Consider the following 21,441-nt stretch of genomic DNA (forward strand, 5'->3'; position numbering starts at 1 on the left):
AGAAATTTCCTGACAGAACAATTAATCAGTGGAACAACTTGCCTGCAGAAGTTGTGAATGCTCCAACACTGGAAATTTTTAAGAAAATGTTGGATAACCATTTGTCTGAAATGGTGTAGGGTTTCCTGCCTGGGCAGGGGGTTGGACTAGAAGACCTCCAAAGTCCCTTCCAACTCTGTTATTATGTTATTTATGATTTAGAAAGAAAGAGGAGAGAATTATTGATACAGCTGGAGAGAGGAATGTATGACAGTAAGGAGACATGAGAGAAGAATAGAGATAAGAAGACTAGTTTGGACAAAGCAATGTTTGAATATCTTACAATCTATGCATACGGTTTAACATTCAGTCATATGCCTTGATCCAGTGTTGCTTTCCTGCTGACAGAAGACAGGGTTCATTTGTTTTTTACTCATCATGGAAGTGTATTGAACCTAGAACAAAGTTGGAATATGCTGGAGAGGAATAATCTAACAATTTTACATAGCTTCTCCTTCAATCTAATTTACAATCCATCAGTATACAGGCACATACAGGCACAATCTGTCAGATGAAAACAACCAGAACCAATCATGAAGAATTTCAACAGGAGTTTTATTGCTAGTCAACTAAGCTACATGAATCTCAGCAAAATGTCCACATTCCCTTGGAGATGGCAAGATGAGGCTTCAAAGACTCTGGGGGAAGGAAGTAAAGTCTGTGCCATTTGCTGCAATACTATGACTCCAAACTAGATCCCTGCTTAACACCTCCCTCCAATCTAGCTGTAATTTCCACCACACAACCATAGTGATAAACTGTCTTATATAAGGAATCGATCCGTACTTCCTGACTAATACCATCTCTACTTCTTTCATCAGTTCAATGGTAAAGGAGGAAGAATATGGCACTGGATACATCAGATGCCATCTGGCCTTCTTCCCCTCATATTCATCCAGGATAGATTAACTCAGAGAAAATGTGGCTCTTACTTATTCTATGTGATAGCTAAATGTCTATGGAGATTCTCAGTCATCCAAGCAAAGTGGATAAAAACTGATGACTTTATTTTAAAAAATAAAAATAAATCAGATTTTTTAAAAATTTAAATTGGATTTTTTAAATTTAAATCGGATTTTTTTGATTTTTTTCAAATTTATTTTAATAAAATGCTTTTGGAGTAAAGACCTATGTAAAGATAGTTATTTAAGCTTATTGAAGATGTATTAATAATTTAATTTATTCATCATGAAATGGAGTTTAGTTATGCATCATGAGACTATATTCTGCAATATTAACATTTTTGGTAAACCCATTCAATGAATCCAAGCATTGCAAGCTGAGATAACATTCACTGCATTGATGCATTCACACAATTTAACAGTAACTATGAGATAAATCATTTATGATTTATATTGATATACTGACCATCAATTGTGTTGTAAATGTTGTACTTTGATGAACATATCTTTTCTTTTATGCACACTGAGAGCATATGCACCAAGACAAATTCCTTGTGTGTCCAATCACACTTGGCCAATAAAGAATTCTATTCTATTCTATTCTATTCTATTCTAAAAAAAAGTTCAGGAATATTCCTTTATCCCATTGTTTTGCAAATCTATGTACACTACAAACTGCATGATTGTTTGAAGAGAAATGCATCTATACCACCAGGCTCTAAGTGTGAGGAGGAAGGGCAAACAGTAAAAATGAAAGTGAAACCTTCTAAGCAGCTTATAAATATAATATTAAAGAGCACCTGTCATTTCAGATCCATCATGGCAGCACCTGTTAGCGGGCATCCACTCACTTGCTGCCTGCCATGTCCCTCACCTTGTTGTGTCACTGCTACATTACCAGCCATCCCATTAAAGTGAATGGGATTGTCGATGAGTCAACAGCGGGTCAGAGGAGGAGCCGCTGCAGGATAGAGATGACAGTTGCTCTTTAAAAATTACGATTTAAATCAAGTTGGTTTAAATCAAGCCTTTTTATGTTGTTGTTAGTTGCAAAGTCATGTCCGACCCATCATGACCCCATGGACAACATTCCTCCAGGCCTTCCTGTCCTCTACCATCCACTGGAGTCCATTTAAGCTCATGCCTACTGCTTCAGTGACTCCATCCAGCCACTTCATTCTCTGTCGTCCCCTTCTTCTTTTGCCCTTAATCTTTCCCAGCATTAGGCTCTTCTCCAGTGAGTCCTTCCTTCTCATTAGGTGGCCAAAGTATTTGAGTTTCATCTTCAGGATCTGGCCTTCTAAAGAGCAGTCAGGGTTGATCTCCTCTAGGACTGACCGGTTTGATCGCCTTGCAGTACAAGGGACTCGCAGGAGTCTTCTCCAGCACCAGGCCTCAATCAAAGGCCTCAATCCTAAAAGTTTTATCCAAAAACTTTCTACTATTGACCTCACCCCATTCCTAAGAGGACCATAAGGGGCGTGCATAAGTGCACAAACGTGCCTACCGTTCCTGTCCTATTGTGTTTTTTTTTCTTTTCTTCTTCCTATATATATGCTTATACCTCCTTATATTTACTCATATATGTGTTTATATACTATATAATCTTTTGTATGATACCTACATATATTGTTATGACAAAATAAAATAAATAAATAAAAATAAATAAGCCTTCCTTACAGTCCAACTTTCACAGCCATCCATTGCAACTGGAAAAATCATAGCCTTGACTATACGCACTTTTGTTGTCAGGGTGATGTCTCTGCTTTTTAGTAAACTTTTTAGTAAACAGGGCCTCTGGTGGCTCAGACTGCTAAGACAGTCTGTTATTAACACAGCTGCTTGCAATTATTGCAGGTTCAAGTCCCACCAGGCCCAAGGTTGACTCAGCCTTCCATCCTTTATAAGGTAGGTAAAATGAGGACCCAGATTGTTGGGGGCAATAAGTTGACTTTGTATATAATATACAAATGGATGAAGACTATTGCTTGACATAGTGCAAGCTGCCCTGAATCTTCGGAGAAGGGCGGGATATAAATGCAAATTTTAAAAAAACTGTCTAGATTTGCCATAGCTTTCCTCCCCAGGAGCAAGCGTCTTTTAATTTCTTGACTTTTTACTAGTGATTTAAATCATGATTTAAATTGACGTGATTTAAATCAAATCCACCCTGCATCCAAGTCATAGTTGTCTCAAAGGGGCTTTCTTTCTTTCCTTCCTTTCTTTCTTTCTTTCTTTCTTTCTTTCTTTCTTTCTTTCTTTCTTTCTTTCTTTTTTTTCTAAAAGGCAGCTGGAATGTTTTTCCTTGTGATACCTACTTAAGGAAAATCAGGATAAGAAAGCTAAGAATTTGAAGAAAACACACATTTTAAGAAGATCACCAATCAGGCTCAATCCTTTATACTGTATGAAATTTGTAGCTATCAAAAAATTAATAGAAATTTTTTTGGGGGTCCCTTCTTTATGCATATGTATTTTCTTCATTGAAGAAACTAATGCAACTCTTTTAATGACTTTGTATGCATTCCGAAAGGCTGTTGAGAGAATAAACAGTGGCCAACTTTGTAAAACTGACAATGGAATAAGCCTGTAAATCAATATTCAAAACAGTGTGAATATGTCCCCAGAAGAAGAAGAAAAAGTCAGTCTAGAAAATGCCACTTTATATGGTGCCTATTCTGTGCATTTTCTTTTAATAATACGTGATAAAGTTGAAAAGGGGGAGAAAATCTTTTGTGCTCTTAAATGCCTGTGGTTCCTAACAGAGCTTCACAGCTGGGATTATTTCATTTTTCAAAATATATTTGTAGCATATAAGAACTAAGGGGAAAAATACTTTGAATAAGTCTTTGGTACATTGCTAGCATCATTAGAAAGTTATACAACCCTATAGATTCCCAAATTCCAAGTTTTTGCTTTTATTTTAAAAATGTAAAACTCAGGTTGAAAACTTTTCAGAGTATTTTTATCCTGAATAGAACACTGTATTTTTACCCTATAGCTACTAATTCTTCAGATCAGTACTTGGCACATTAAATACAGTTTCCAGAGAATACTCTCACTGGATAAAGTAAGCCTTATTTCCAAATAAATATGCATACTGAATGTTTGCCCTGGGATTCATCTAGCAAATGAATCAAAGTTCAAGAAGCTAGATTTGGAGGTGAACAGATGGAGTGGGTTTCCATTCCCACAAGGTGCAATTCAAGGGCTATAAGTCCAACCTAGCATTCAGATCTTATTAATCGAAGTCCCAAACAGCCAATTGACTAATGAATTCTAAAAGTCAGGCTAAATCTGTTTACTTTCACCCCCTTCTTATGGATCATATGTGAACACTAATGGTAGCCTTCAAGCAGCTTCAGTAAACATCATATTAAGCATGGGAAAATGTAATTACACATCTTTTGGTTCCATTTGTCTAAACACCACGAATGAACCAATCCATTCCTTGTGTTCGTCTTCAATAGTTTTCATTTTGCAGCCTCAATGCTGGTTGAAAAACGATCTAATTTGTTCATAAACTCAATATATGACAAGATGAGTCATTTCAAACAAGCATTTAACATCATCTCAAAACCCTGATTTTTTTAAAAAAAAATTCTTGGAAGGATGTGTGGATTGAAGTAATTAGGCCAAGCAGTCTGGTAAATGCAATATCAATCTTCCTTTCTTATCACATTCCATTCTAATCCCCATAGATGTGGCATGATGATAATGAATGCCTCACAAACGTCTGTCCATTAGTGATAGATTCAGCTCAGGAAATATTCATGTTACCGTTCCAGTTTATCAACTAAATGAGAAAATCCTAAATTCCTCTGGAATCTCAAGTACATTGGATGTAGATACATTAATGCATGATATATCATAGCTATTAACAACGCAGCACTGGATGAATATAGGATGAAGACAATGGTCTAACTGAGCATAGCACTAGCAAGAGCAATAGTACTTAGACATATATACCACTCCGTGGTGCTTTACAGCAGGCGTCCCCAACCACCAGTCTGTAGACTTGTACCAGCCCACAAACTAGGCCACACAAACAAGCGAAGCGCCATCTGCGGGATGCAGGCAGCACATGAAACCACGCCTCCTCCAGTCCACAAAAAACCCTCTCTCCACAGAACCGGTTCCTGGTGCCAAAAAGTTGGAGACCACTGCTTTACAGCACTCTCTGAGCAATTTCAAGGTCATCATATTGTCCCCAATAATCTGGGTCTTCATTTTACTGACCTCAGAAGGATGGAAGGTTGAGTCAACCAGGTTTCTGACAACCTGCCACGGCCAACTCGCCACAGCCAACTCGCTACTGTCAACTTGCCATTGCCAACTCACCACAGGACATCTCACCATGGGAGAAGAGTTACACTAATTGTGATGAACCGGGGCACGGCACAGAGATAACACAAACAGCTGGCAGTTCAAACCACCCCTTTATTTCCCCAAATTTCCCCAAACGCTCTCATGTTTCTGGCTAGTCCCAGAGCAAAGTGATGTCAAACCGCCCCACACACCTCAAGCAGCCTCTGGCTGCAAATAGACCAGCCCAGAGCTATGTATACCAAGGTTGCACAGCAATAAACACAGCAGGGCAAATCAAGGAGTTCAGGAAGCAAAGGATCCAGGTAATTAGTCTGGAAAGTCAGAAAGAATACAAGGACTCTTGGGAAGTTCAAATGTCAGCACTCAACACTTCAGGAACTGTGTTTGTTCCCGACAAATGCCCTTCCCCACAGCGTCTCCTTAAGACTCATTTCCCAGGTGTGCCTTGTGAAGATGAGCGGGACACTCTTCTCCCAAGTAACCTGCTCAGTCAGTGCTGTTCTCACCTTCTCTCCACTCTCAGTGCTCTTGGATCAGGAGTGGGTGGTTCTTACTCCTTACCTGAGCTTGGTCTCTCATGTTCATCCTGCCCCTGTTCCTCCCGGTCTACAAGCTGACCTAATCCTGAAAGGCCCTGGCTAATTGACCCTGCCCTTCCCCATTTTCCCTCAGAAGAAGCCACTCCCTCAGGTTCCAGCTCATCTTCCCCGGCAGATTCAGGCTTTGATGGGGGCATGACACTAATATTGAAAAACTAGTGGAATAGAATAATTTAAAGAAAGGATGCCGAAGGAGGGGCAAAACGAAATATAAATGAAAAAAATTGAAATAATGTTTTAATTATTTTAAATAATTGGCTGTGGTGAGTTATTTCATTCTGAAGTAAACCCTGAGCTGGTCAGGATCAAATTCCTGGTTGTGGGCAGAGTTAGCCTGCAATACTGCATTCTAACCTCTGCACCACCATAGCTGCTGCTGCTGCTGCTATTATTATTATTATTATTATTATTATTATTATTATTATTATTATTATTATTATTATTATTATTATTATTATTTACACAAAATGACAGTATACACAGCAAATGAGATAATTATGCTGGATTTTGTATCACAGATGATGATGATGATGATGATCTTTTATTCCTTAAACATGAAACTCAAGTCAACTGAACATTTAAAAATGTGTCACAAATATGATTGACTGGTGCTAATGGTTGAAAAGGGTTGCTGCCAACGTCCTAGGTTGTTCCGAGTAGCACAGTTTTTTGCAGTTCTGTTGGTGTTATTGCAGGAAGCTGCAATTTTTTGATGTGTTTTGTAAAATTCTTGAACATGGTACTAAGTGCTCTGTTGACAATGGGTATCACCGTTACATGTTTCATCCATAGCTGTGTAGTTTCGATTGGCAGGTCACAATATTTTGTGATATTTCGTTGTTGTTGTTGTTGTTGTTGTTGTTGTTATTTCTTTTATTCATTTAATAATAACAATGATGATGATGATGATGATGATGATGATAATAATAATAATAATAATAATAATAATAATAATAATAATAATAATAATAATAATAATAAGAAGAAGAAGAAGAAGAAGAAGAAGAAGAAGAAGAAGTTGATATCTAGGATGCTGGCAGCAACCTGTATCAACCATTATTACCAGTCAATAGTATCTGTGACACATTTTTAAACTCATCTGACTAAGTTTCACGTTTAATAACAACAACAACAACAAAAACAACAACAACAATAATAATAATAATGTACAGTTTATTGATATCGCTGTACCAGGAAATGACAGAATCGAGGAAAAAGAACTAGAAAAAATCATGAAATATCGAGACCTGGCCATCGAAACTACCCAATTATGGATGAAACATTTGACAGGGATCCCCATTGCCATCAGGGCACTTGGTACCATGTGGTACCAACTAGGCCACACCCACCATGGCCACACCCTCCCAGCAACCAGGCAGAGAACCTCTTGCTAAAATTTTTGAAGCCCACCCCTGCCAGCAAGCCCAAGAATGTGGATATATGGAGAAGTTTTTGCTTATCGGTGAATTGATGGTTTTATTATTGTCATGTTAGCTATCTAGAGTTATGACACGATGGATAAGATATAAATCTTATAAGCAAATAAATAAACAAATGGTTCTTTGACGTTGATGTTTCTATGCGTATTATGAAGTAAAAGCTATCTTGACATATTCTGAAAAGTGTTGTCTTCAGTGTGCAATTATGTTCCAGATTTTCTTATATATTCTGGAATTAGAGAACCAACATATTCCTCTCAAAATTCTGCTAAAGCTTTATTTTCCTATTCTTCTCAAATCAAAGTAGATAGTATTGCTATAACACAGTCGTTTCACAACTTTAAGCATACAGGGGAAAAAACCACCTAATTTTGTAAAAAACAAAACAAAAAACAATTTAATCTATATCTGTGTATTGGGCAAAAATAATTTAGCGCTCATAAATTATACACTGAAACATTGAAATTTATGAGATGTAATAAGGGAGCAAATGCTGAAAGATTTTTTTTTTACAATGAAAGCATCTCTTATATAAAGTGCTGTTCCTATAAAGAAACTCAACTATCGGACATAACAACACATTGGTTGCTAAACCAACTATTCCAAACAACAACACACATTCAAAAACGAAATCAGGTTTATAAAGGTGACATATTTAAGCATCCATTTCTGTGTTTCCATTCTTTGTTCACGCTTTTAATAGGTCCCCTCCTCCTTCAGAGACCATTTAATGAAGCAATAAATTAATTTGTACTTTGAGTGAACTCTTTAATCCCTTTTTGTTCTCTCCCTCCTCGCAAATCTATGCACACTCCAGAATTTGCATCCATTAGCATAAGACTGCATTAATTACTCCGCATTTCAGCTAGGACAAGCCTGTTGCTCCAATCAATCTCAATCTCAACATTGGAAGGGGAATAGCACCAGTTAGCTTTATCAAGATAGAAGAATAAACACAAAATGTATTTCTTATTACCAGAGGTTCGGGCCGGTTTGGCTGAACCGGTAGTAGCGAACTGCAGGTAGGCCTGCCCACCCGCCCACCCTCCCAGGATCAATCCCATCCTATATCGCTGTGGTTTTGACGCAGCACTCATGTGTGGACAGCACGCGTGAGCAAATTGCTGTGTTGTTTGACATTGCACACATGTGAAGATAGTGCACGCAAGTGAATTGCCATGTTGTTTGACGTCGCAACAGCGCACTCACATTTCTGGTGCTGGGCAAACTAGTGGTGACAGAATGTGAAGCGAACTTCTACCTGTTGTGGAAATGATGTATCCTCAACATCTAAAACAAAAAGCAGAAAATATGGACAGGCTAATGCAGGGGTCTCCAACCTTGGCAACTTTAAGACTTGTGGACTTCAACTCCCAGAGTTCCTCAGCCAGCAAAGCTGGCTGAGGAACTCTGGGAGTTGAAGTCCACAATTCTTAAAGTTGTCAAGGTTGGTGACCCCTGGGCTAATGCATATCAATTATCTCGATGTGTGGACAAATGAAATGCATGTTTTTTGTGGAACTAAAGTGGCTCTTTATCAGGGGAATGAGGTGGGGGGGACCAGCAAAAACTCCAGAGACAAAATTATCTTTTTCCTAGTTTATCATCTGTTCTACACCACAATAAGGGCCTGTATACCTTTTGGGATAAATCTGGGACCAGGTTTTGACTATTTAACACTCTCTGGGGAAAATATTGCCGAAGTTCAGGGCTCAGTCAATTTCTTCTTATGGAACAGTCAAATTCTTCATATGGAACAATCTTAAGGAAGAATGTTATTGACACTATGAAGAAAAGAGGGATGTGAAAAACACATTTACACTCTCCAAATATCACAGTAATTCTCCAGGCTATGAATTCAGACTGAAAGGAATGTGCTACAGAATCATCTTTTCTATAAAAGAAGAAAACAATAGGACAGGAACGGTAGGCACGTTTGTGCTCTTATGCACGCCCCTTATAGTCCTATTAGGAATGGGGTGAGGTCAATAGTAGAAAGTTTTTGGAAAAGGTAAAGGTTCCCCTCGCACATATGTGCTAGTTGTTCCCGACTCTAGGGGGCGGTGCTCATCTCCGTTTCAAAGCCGAAGAGCCAGCACTGTCTGAAGACGTCTCCGTGGTCATCTGGGCATGACTCAATGCCAAAGGCGCACGGAACACTGTTACCTTCCCACCAAAGGTGGTCCCTATTTTTCTACTTGCATTTTTTACAGGCATTCTGTTTTCTTCTGAAACTTTTCTTTTCTTGGATTTATCCACGGTTGGCCTACCAGGGGTTGAAAAACTCAGTAAATCGCATGGTGGCGGGTGTCGCACATTGGCGGCTGTGACGCATATTTTGAGTGACAGGGAGCCGCAACAGAGAGGTGAAAGAGCCACATGTGGCTCCAGAGCCGCAGGTTGCTGACCCCTGTTCTAAGTGAATCTCTGGGTCCTTCTGGCCCAAAAGAGTTTGGGTCATTCAGAACAAGGCACTTCCCCCCCCCCCCAGAATCTGGTGATATAACTTACAAGTAGAAAAAAAAAAGACAACTAAAATGGATACGGGGGAAATGCATTTATTTATTTATTTATTTTATTTGTCACAACAATATATATAGATATCATACAAAAAGATTATATAGTATATAAGCACATATATGAGTAAATATAAGGAGGTATAAGCATATATATATATATATATATATATATATATATATATATATATATATATATATATATATATAGAGAGAGAGAGAGAGAGAGAGAGAGAGAGAGAGGAAGAAGAAAAGAAAAACAATAGGACAGGAATGGTAGGCACGTTTGTGCGCTTATGCACACCCCTTATGGTCCTCTTAGGAATGGGGTGAGGTCAATAGTAGAAAGTTTTTGGTTAAAGCTTTTAGGATTATGGGAAGAGATCACAGAGTCAGGTAAAGTATTCCAAGCACTGATGATTCTGTTACAGAAGTGTAACATGTAGAGGTCAGACAACAATAAGAACACGGGACCGCCTTCTGCTACCGATTGCCTCTCACCGACCCGTGCGCTCTCACAGAGAGGGACTCCTCAGGGTGCCGTCGGCCAGGGGAAGGGCCTTTTCTGTGGGGGCTCCCACCCTCTGGAACGAGCTTCCCCCAGGACTTCGCCAACTTGCTGACCTTCGAACCTTCCGCCGCGAGCTTAAGACACATCTATTTATTTGCGCAGGACTGGACCAGAATTTTTAAATTTTATATTTGGTTTTAATGGGGTTTTATTATTTATATTTCTATTTTAAATATTCGGCCTATTGAATAAGTTTTTTAAATTAATGTTTTATTCTGTATATATTTATGTTTTTATGTGGCTGTAAACCGCCCTGAGTCCCTAGGGAGATAGGGCGGTATAAAAGTATGAACAAATAAATAAATAAATAAATAAACATATGAAGAACGGTTACAAGAATTGGGTATGTCTAGTTTAATGAAAAGAAGGAATAAGGGCGACATGATAGCAGTTTCCCAATATCTAAGGGGCTGCTACAAAGAAGAGGGAGTCAAGCTATTCTCCAAAGCACCTGAAGGCAGGACAAGAAGCAGTGTATGGAAACTAATCAAGGAAAAAAACCATCCTAGAACTAAGAATACATTTCCTGAAAGTGAAAACAATCAATCAGAGGAACGGCTTGCCTCCAGAAGTTATGGGTGCTCCATCACTGGAGGTTTTTAAGATGAGATTAGATGACCATTTGTCTGAAAGAATATATAGGGTCTCCTGTTTGAGAAGGGCATTGGATTAGAAGTCCTCCAATATCTCTTCCAACTCTGTTATTCTGTTTCTTCCTTAACAAAATAATGCTCGTAAAGAGAATATACATGGAGGAGTGGGTCCCAGGCAGTGGTGGGATTCAAGCAATTTAACAACCGGTTCTCTGCCCTAATTATTTCTTCCAACAATCAGTTTGCCAAACTGCTCACAGAGTTAACAACCGGTTCTCCCGAAGTGGTGCGAACTGGCTGAATCCCACCACTGGTCCCAGGTTGTGTTACAAATGCATCCCCCCCCCAGCCCCCCCTGGAAAGGCATAAAAAGTGCAACTGAACACACAGCTTAAATTCAGGAAGATAAACACGAAAGGGATAGAATCATCCACCCATAGGGCAGTCTTGCTTCCTAAAAACTCTCTCTTTTCCCTTGACTGCTTCAAGATTTCAATTTGAGACTCAGATTCTCCTAAAACCTGACATGAAAAATTAACTGAAGCTGAAAGAGTACAGAGCATTACGTTACCTCACGGATGCGGCATGAAGCCGGTCAAGCATCAAGTGCCAGCAACTGTATGAACAGAACTTGCTGATATATAACAAATATTTGGATGGACAGTTTTCCTTCAGCAAATTTTTGCCATCCATGTAGAGTTTAATCGGGATGTATTTTGGCTCCAAGGATGGCCAGAGGTAAGTCAAGGCCCTGGTGTGAGTTCCCCTTCAAGCAAGGTCCCATCTGCATAGCATTATCTACGCGACTGGTTTTCTCCTCAGAAAACAACAGAAGCATATGGTGGCTTTCCAATCTGAAAATTATTTCGAATGGATTCCTGTGTTGCAAACAGCACCATGCTCGCTAGCTTTCTGATTTCATTTGAAAACCTGTTCAAGTGAATAATTTGGTGGAGGACTTAAAGAAACACACACACACACACACACACACACACACACACACACACAAAATACTTCCTAATCGCCTTTAGGAAGTTAGAAACAATAAATAAAAAGGAAAAGGAGACTGAAGTTTTTATTTGTTTCTTTTGGTCTTTAAAATGAAATAATTGCAAATATGTTTTATTGTATACAGGTATTCGTCAATTTACAGTCGTTCATTTAGTGACCATTCAAAGTTACAACGGCACTGAAAAAGTGACTTATGACCATTTTTCATACTTACAACTGTTGCAGCATCCCCAAAGTCACGTGATCAAAATTCAGACGCCTGGCGATTGAGTCATATTTATGATGGTTGTCATAATTTCTTTTTGCAAACTTCTGGCAAGCAAAGTCAATGGGGAAGCCAGATTCACTTAAGAATCTGTGTTACTAATTTAACAATGGCAGTGATTCACTTAACAATTGTTGCAAGAAAGGTCATAAAATGGGGCAAAATGCAATTAACAAATTTGACGCTCAATTGCGGGTGTAAATCAAGGATTACCTGTAATATTTCAATGTCAATAATAAGTAGCATGAACTGACCTCCACAATCCTTTCTTTCAGAGATATCAGACGGATGTGATCTGCTTCATAAATGGGTCACCAATATTTACTTGGCCCCATTTCAGAGTTTTTAAATTTAAACCTTAAAGTAAAAAATTTCTTGTTGTTTAGGCGAAAAGAGAGGTCATGTTTAGTCATAGTCCCAACTTATGATAGATGAGGCATGAGCAAGCAGGGTGTTCTGTCCCCCTTTGCCTCCGTCCGAGCGATGGCTTAATTAGCCAGCACTATCAGCTCTGGTAGCAAAATAGCAAGTGTCTGCCAAGTGTCTCTGTTATCTCCCTCGAGGCCAATGAGTCACCCAGGAACAAACTTCAGCTCTTAGTTAAGCAGTTAATTTGCCTGCTACGAAGAGGCACAGCAGCTCTTGCTGCCTTTATATCCTGTGGGGTGTGGCTCCATGACTCAGCACTTCCTAGGCCTGACTCACCCCTGCTTCTATTGTTCCCGCTTCTCCTGTCTACGAAACCTAGGGTCCAGCCAGGCCTGATTGCCATCAGCTGGGTCTGGAGGCGTGGCCTGAGGGGGGGAAAGAGTCAGGGGACGGAGGCCTCCTTATCTCTTCCACCTGGCCTGCCTCTGGCTCCTGGAGCTGAGCCAGGGAAGCTGGTGCTCCTGAGGTAAGTCCTGATGGCCCTTCCCCCTCACTTTCCAAGTCACTTTCTGACAGGAGGCCCGGCTCGGGGGGCGCAGACACAACACAGTGCTATTCAGGGTGGTTTTTAGTAATTGGAAATGCTCTTATTATCCCTTCCAATCTATCAGAGAGAAATAAAATATGCATTTTTTGGGGGTTGGGGGGTTGGTGCTCTCTGAGTTTGGTGGTTTTCTTGCAGATGTTTCATTACCAAACTAGATAATATCATCATTGCTAGCAAGAAAACCACCAAGTTCAGAGAGCAGCAAAGTCCCCACAATACAACCCTTTCTTATGGTCCAACTTTCACAGCCATCCATTGCAACTGGGAAAACCATAGCCTTGACTATACGCACTTTTGTTGGCAGGGTGATGTCTCTGCTTTTTAATACGCTGAACCCCCTTGGAACGGTGTGGGAGTAGGAATGGATTTCCAGAGGAAAAAATTGCAGACTATAGGAACCAGGAGCACTGAAGACACAGATAAACCTCCAAGTGCTTCAGTGACCCTCTAAAAGGATGCAAATGACCAACTGTCTGCGAAGTATATAAATCCTTCCATTCTCCACTATCCTGTCAAAGCTGAAGAAGCTTTTTTATTTATTTTATTTTGTCAAGCGTGTATTAGACAACAGATATAAGTATAAATATAATTATGAATACATGAAATGGATAGGAATAAAAGGGGACATTAGGACAGGGATGGCACTTTGGTGCACTTATGCACGCCCCTTACAAACGTCTTAGGAATGGGGTGAGGTCTACAGTAGACCATCTAAGGTTAAAGTTTTGGGGGTTTGGGGAAGAAATCACAGAGTCAGGTAGTGCATTCCAGGCACTGACCACTCTGTTGCTGAAGTCGTATTTTCTGCAATCGAGTTTGGAACGGTTTACCCTAAGTTTGTATCTATTGTGTACTCATGTATTGTTGTGGTTGAAGCTGAAGTATTCATTGGCTGGTAGGACATTGTAGCAGATAATTTTGTGTACTATGTTTAGGTCAGACCAAAGGCGGTGTAGTTCTAAGTTGTCTAAGCCCAAAATCTCAAGTCTGGTGGCATAAGGTATTCTATTGGGAGCAGAGGAGTGGAGGACTTTTCTCATGAAATATCTCTGGACTCACTTCTTAGATGAAAAGCAAAACGTCTTCAAAGAAAAAATAAGAAAGTTCAGTTGCCTCCTGAAAAAGCACCTTTGGGATTCATCTTACAGATCCATCCTTCCTTCCTTCCTTCCTTCCTTCCTTCCTTCCTTCCTTCCTTCCTTCCCTCCCTCCCTCCCTCCCTCCCTCCCTCCCTCCCTCCTTCCTTCCTTCCTTCCTTCCTTCCTTCCTTCCTTCCTTCCTTCCTTTCTTCCATCCATTTCTGAACATTCCAGACATAGCATCAGACATAGCATTTTGGACCCAGCCATCATTCTCTCAGACCATTTTCCAATTCACACAAGTGCTTTTTGTAGAATTTATTAGTCGCTATGTAACCTGTGACCCGTATAAGCTCTTCCTTTACTGGACATCCCTTTGAAAGACATGATGTAAATACTGAGATCATGGATTTAGGTCAGTAAGTAAACCTTCACTGATACTACTTTGGCAGTTGCCTACTTCCACAACCCCAAAATGACTACCTAGGGAATAAGTGGAGATTCGGTCCTGAAATGTCAGGTTTTATTTAGTGAGCTAAGCCCAGGGCTGCAGCGATGAAGAATTTATTGCTTGGATGTTTAAAAGAGGGAAGATTTTAAAAAGCCAATAGCAGAAAGTACAAAAGAGAAGGATGTGAAACTAAAAACAGAAGGACTATCATCAATCTCTTCTAATAGTGAAGGTATTTAAAATGAGACTCAATGGCTAATCTGTTGAGTTTCTGTGGTAGGCATAGATTCCCGCTTCGGACAAGGCATTAGACAAGATGATCTCCAAGTTTCCTTCTATGATTTTAAACCAGAAATCATCCCTGGGAATAATGCTGGCTGGGGAATTCTGGGAGTTTAAGTCCACAGGTCTTAAAGATGCCAAGGTTGGGCTCTCCTGCTGTAAACCAGGGATGTCAAACTCAAGGCCCATAGGCTTGATTGCGGCCCATGCTGTGGTCGGATTTGGCCCACGGGGCTGTCCTGGAAAATGTAAGGGACCAGCCTGCATCACTTTGGCCTGGTCTACCCAATGCGAAGAGGAAACATCAGGCCAGTATGGCTTCGGCCCCATCTACCCAGTGTGAAGAGGAAATATCGGGCCAGCTTGGCTTTCGCCTGACCTACCTAGTTCGAAGAGGAAATATACCAGCAGTTTGGGGAGTGGCATCAAGCTGGCCATGCCCACCCAGTCAGCCAAACCCATCCAGTCAGCCATGCCCGGTAAGTGGCGTCAAGGTGGCCACGCCCACCCAGTTGACCACACCTGCCTGGCCCCCCAAGCCCTGATGCAGCCTTCAATGAAATTGAGTTTGACACCCCCGCAACTACAACTACGATGTGATCCACAACCAGCTTTGTCATTTTGGATTTTAACATATTAATTTCTAATCTTAGCATACGGTGAGTTCGGTTATTAAATATGAATTGGAAAACAGATCACTCCTGATGAAAGGTAGTCATTATCACCTCTTATGGTCCTTACCCTGCAATGTCATTTCTGGGAAGGCAGCTGACAGATTAAAAACAGCCCCTTTCCAAAATATACGTCTACCTTGGTGAAATTGGCAGAGATCACAAAACTGACTGTTCTAATTAAAGAGAGGACTATATCTATTTTTATTTCCAGTTGGAAACCACTTCTGGATTTTGTGCTCAAAATGGAAACAAAAATGAAAGTTTAATTTGGGGTTTTGAGATTAGAATGATTTTGTTTTTAAAGAACCGAAACATTTAGAAATGTAAAACAAAAGGTGGAGCTTGTAACCTTTTTTGTATTCTGCTGCAGTAAGTAGGAAATAATCATTACTTTCCTTTTCCTTTTTCTCTTCTTTCTGCACTTCTTTTCATCTTCATTTGTATTTTATCTTAGAATACACTTTAAAAAAATAAAAAAGCAAAACTTATTTCTACCTAGCAATTATTTTCTAAGATTTTTTAAAAAAAAAAATGCTTCTGATTATTTTTTTACAACTTTCCCCCAAACTTTCTTTTGTTTTCTCCACTTCTTTTTTTTTTAAAGTGTTGATGGAAGACTTCTCAAACACAGAATTCTGTTTTCCAAAAATAGATAAATGTTAGGGTTTCCACTTTCTTTTCAGAGCTCTGACAAGAGTTGTTAAGGATTGATGTCTTCCCCACCCACCTATTTTCTCCATCTGTGATTTGGTGTCTTGAATTTCTCTTGGGCAAGAAAAGAAGGGCAGGTACACTTTTTTAAAAAAAAAATATCGTCATAAAGAGTTCAGTATTTCTTCTGAGTCAAAGAGTGGCAAGAATAATTTTCTTCATGTACAGGTAGCCCTCGATTTACGACTACAATTGAGCACAAAATTCATGTTGCTAAGCAAGACAATTGTCAAGTGAATTTCGCTGAGTGGTGGGATGCTGCCTGTTTAACAACTGGTTCAGTGATCGCTGTGCGTGCATGCGCAGTTTTACAAATACTAACCTTCTGTGTTACCACTTGGGAGTAACACAGCTGAGGTACAGCAATCCACCCTGCCATGCCAATCAGCTGAGAAGATAAAAGTAAATAAACTGAAAGGGCGGGCAGACAGGCAGGCTGACCTGATCGTCAAAGCAAACCAGTTCGCTCTGAGCTAATCGTCAGAGCTAACGGTTCGCCTGAACTGGTCTGAACCGGTCGAATCCCGCCCCACTCCATTTCACAGCCTTTCTTGCCACAGTTGTTCAGTGAATCACTGCAGTTGTTAAGTTAGTAACCCAGTTGTTAAGTGAACCTGGCTTCCCCATTTGATTTTGCTTGTCAGAAGATCGCAAAAGAGGATCACATGATCCCAGGACTCTGCAACCATCATAAAAATGAACCGAGCATTCGAATTTTCATCCCATGATCCTGGGGATGCTGCAATGGCCATAAATTTGAAAAAAAAAATTATAAGGTACTTTTTTCAATGCCACTGTAACTTGAATGGTCACTAAATGAACGGTTGTAAGTTGAGGATTACCTGTACACATAAATCAGGGGTGTCAAACCCGATTTCATTGAGGTCCGCATCAGAGTTGTGTTTGACCTCAGGGGGCCAGGATGGGCATGGCCAGCTTGACATCACTCATGTTGGGGAAGCACCTGTAGTGGGCCTGAGCATTCTGCCAGTGACAACGGGCTCCTGAGCTTTATTTTTGGCTGTGACGGCCTCCTGAAACCCTCTGCTAGCAAAAACAGAGCTTGGGAGAGCCTCATGCAGTCCTCATGAGCTCCGTTTGGGGCTGCAAATGGCCTCCTGCAGCCCTCTGCCAGCAAAAATGGAGGTCGGGAAGGCCACACATAGCCCTCATGAGTTCCATTTTCACTGGCAGAGGCCCCACGGGCCGTCCTTCACTGTTTCCAGGCTGGCCCTGGGCCAGATCTAAGCACCCTGCGGGCCGGATCTGGCCCACAGGCCTTGAGTTTGACATCCCTGACATAGATCAGTTCTGTAGTCTCTGCATTGGGCACCATTATTCAACCAAGTTAAGATCCATTTGTCATTGGGGCCATTCAAACCACATTGTTCTATTGCAGGAGTCTGCAAACTTGGCTCTTTTAAGACTTGTGGACTTCAACTCCCAGAGTTCCTCAGCCAGCAAAGCTTTGTTGGCTGAGGAACTCTGGGAGTTGAAGTCCACAAGTCTTAAAAGAGCCAAGTTTGAAGACCCCTGTTCTATAGTATCAACAAAGAGGCTCTAGTCAACTTTATCAAATGCCTTACTAAAATGTAAGCCACACTACGCCTGCGGCATTGATGATGATGATGATGATGATGATGATGATGACAGTATACACAGCAAACGAGATAACTATGCTGGATTTCATATCACAGATCACTAGTCGAACACTTCCCAAGCGTTTAGGATTGCGTGATGTATTGGCGAATTATGTGAGCAGATCCCAGTAAGGTGGCCTTCTGCAGCTGACCAATGGTGATCTTGTCAGCACCAATTGCTTTTAAGTGCTTGCCTAGATCTTTAGGCACAGCTCCCAGTGTGTCGAGTACCACTGGAACCACCTGCACTGGTTTATACCAGAGTGTCTACAATTATTATTATTATGACAGTATACACAGCAAACGAGATAACTATGCTGGATTTCATATCACAGATCACTAAAACACTTCCCAAGCATTTAGGACTGTGTGATGTATCGGTGAATAATCATCATCATCATCATCATCATCATCATCATCATCATCATCATCATTATTATCATCATCATCATCATCATCATTGTTATTATTTGTCTAGCTACTTTGTCAAAAATGCAAAAAAAGATTTGTCTGGCACAATCTATTTTTAACAAATTCATGCTAGTAATCACCTTGTTCCTATCTAAGTGCTTGTGGACTTAGATGCTTGATGTTTGCTAGAATTTTCTCAAGCATGTATGTCAAGCTGGGTCCACTTTTTCTCCTTTTGTAAAGATGGGAAGAAAATCAGCTCTTGTCAAATATTCTGACACTCGGGAGCTCTCAAAGATTACAGATAGCGGTTCTGAGATTTCATCCATCAAATCCTTTAGCATCTTTAGATGTTTTCTGTCTGATCCCAGCAACTTGAATTCATTCAAAGAAGCTAATGTTATCTTACCACTTTCTTGCTTATTTTGACTTGCATTTCTCTTCTGCTCTCCATGGGGCACCCAGTGAAAATCATTGGTCGCTGCGGTAACATTTAGATATTCAATGTCCTATGTCTGATTTATTTTCCCCCCTTTCTCTCATAGGGCAGAGATTGTTTTAACAAGCACCCTGTTCATAAATTGTTTTTCTCTGGAACACACCCTGTTCCTAAAAAGAGCTAATCACAAATTAATAAGTTCAGCTCTGTGACCCTAATTAGTGAATGGAATAGAATGGAACAGAACGGAACGGAACAGAACAGAACAGAACAGAACAGTTAGAACCCCCTGTTCATGCAGGAAACCTTATACTCGTGATGGTGAAACTATGGCGAAACTATGGTACGCATAACAACAGGTGGCATGTGTAGCCATAATGGTGGGCATGCAAGCTCATCTCCGGCGCACATGTGCCCTACTGCTTCTGGGTCCACCAGCAGTAGGGAAACAGGCTGTTTCCTACCTCCGGAGGGCCTGGGGGTGGTGGGAAAGGCCGGTTTTTTGCTTTCCCCAGGCTCCAAAGCCTTTCTAGGAGCCTGGGGTGTGTGTGAAAATGGCCTACCCCACCCCGAGGCCCTCTGGAGGCCAGAAATGGCCCATTTGCTGACTTCTGGTGGGATTGGAAAGAAAGGCTCTGGAGCCTGGGAAGAGGGAAAAAATGCACCTATCGAGCCCACTGTGCCAAAAGCAGGAGGAGCATGGGGATATCATGTGCACATGCAGAGGGGCAGGACCCATAGAATTATGGGTATGGCCACGCACATGCGCTCCTCCCCACTCCCCCCTGCTTTTGGCATGCGATGGCATTCAGACAAATGGTTGTCCAATCTCTTAAAAACTTTCAGTGTTGGAACATCCACAACTTCCGGAGGCAAGTTGTTCCACTGATCCATTGTTCTAACTGTCAGGAAATTTCATCCTAGTTCTAGGTTGCTTCTCTCCTTGATTTGTTTCCACCCATTGCTTCTTGTCCTGCCCTCAGATGCTTTGGAAAAATAGCTTGACTCCCTCTTCATTGTGGCAACCCCTGAGATATTGGAACACTACTATCATGTCTCCCCTAGTCCTTCTTTTCATTAAACTAGACATACCCAGTTCCTGCAACTGATCTTCATATGTTTTAGCCTCCAGTCCCCTAATCCTCTTTGTTACTCTTCTTTGCACTCTTTCCACAGTCTCCACATTTTTTTTACATCATGGCAACCAAAACTGAATGCAATATTCCAAGTGTGGCCTTACCAAGGCATTATAAAGTAGTATTAACACTTCACATGATCTTGATTCTATCCCTCTGTTTATGCAGCCTAGGACTGTGTTGGCTTTTTTGGCAGCTACAGCACACTGCTAGTTCATATTTAAATGATTGTCCACTAGGACTCCAAGATCCCTTTCACAGTTACTGCTATTGAGCCAGGTACCACCTATACCATACCTATATATTTGGTTTTTCTTGCCTAAATGTAGAACCTTACTTTTTCACCATTGAATTTCATTTTGTTAGATAGCACCCAATGTTCAAGTCTGTCAAGAACCTTCCGGATCTTAAGCCTATCTTCTGGAGGGTTGGCTGTTCCTGCCACCTTAGTGTCATCTGCAAATTTGATGAGTTCCCCATCTGTCCTCTCATCCAATTTATTGATGAAGAGAATTCTGGGGCATGCTAATAGCTGCTACCTGAAACTTATCAGTTTCATACTGAAGACTTTTGTTGTGATAAATGCAAGAATTGTCACAAAGTTACTTTTTCATCAGCACTATAATTGTGAACAATCGGTATTTGAAGCAGTGGCTAAATGAAGATAATCTGTACTATTTTTATGCTGGCCTATGACCATAATAAATATATAATTTGATTTAATATGATTCACACCTTTTTGTAAGATCTTTACTGGAGACATACCAACAACAACTAGTATGTACATTCTTAAAATATTTAGCACTCTTGAACTTTATTGCCTCAAACCTTCTGCAATTAATAAATACTACTATTATAGCTAACACACAATGATTAAATATGTCCCTCATTAGTTTGTCAAAGCTATTTTATGTTAATTTTTCGGTCAAGGCCATTTTCCTTAAATAGCATTGATCTAACTAAAGATGTACTTTAAAGATGTACTTTAATTTCCTCTTGCATTGCAACAACAAATTAACAATAAAAGTGAATCAATTTATTGTGCTGGATGAATTTATATGCATGAGGAGCTGCAGTCAGTAAACCATCTCAGGATTCCCTATGGCCAATTGTCAACACCCAGGAAACATCTGGTTCCCAGATGTTTCCAAAATATTTAACCAAAATATTACCACTCTCCATAGAAGATGGAGAGGTTGAGCATAGTCAAAAGAGGAATCATCCTGGAATTGTTACATTGTCACAAATGATACAAGTTTAGTCTTCTTAAAATCCATTAACTCTTATCTACCGCCAGTTTAGTACTGAAGGTTAGTTTACTAGATTTTTGTGTACAGGCATGAGCAATAAATCAACAGCTGGAATTTATGTGATAACA

The sequence above is a fragment of the Ahaetulla prasina genome, chromosome 2 (assembly GCF_028640845.1).
Source record: "Ahaetulla prasina isolate Xishuangbanna chromosome 2, ASM2864084v1, whole genome shotgun sequence".
Taxonomy (NCBI): Eukaryota; Metazoa; Chordata; class Lepidosauria; order Squamata; family Colubridae; genus Ahaetulla; species Ahaetulla prasina.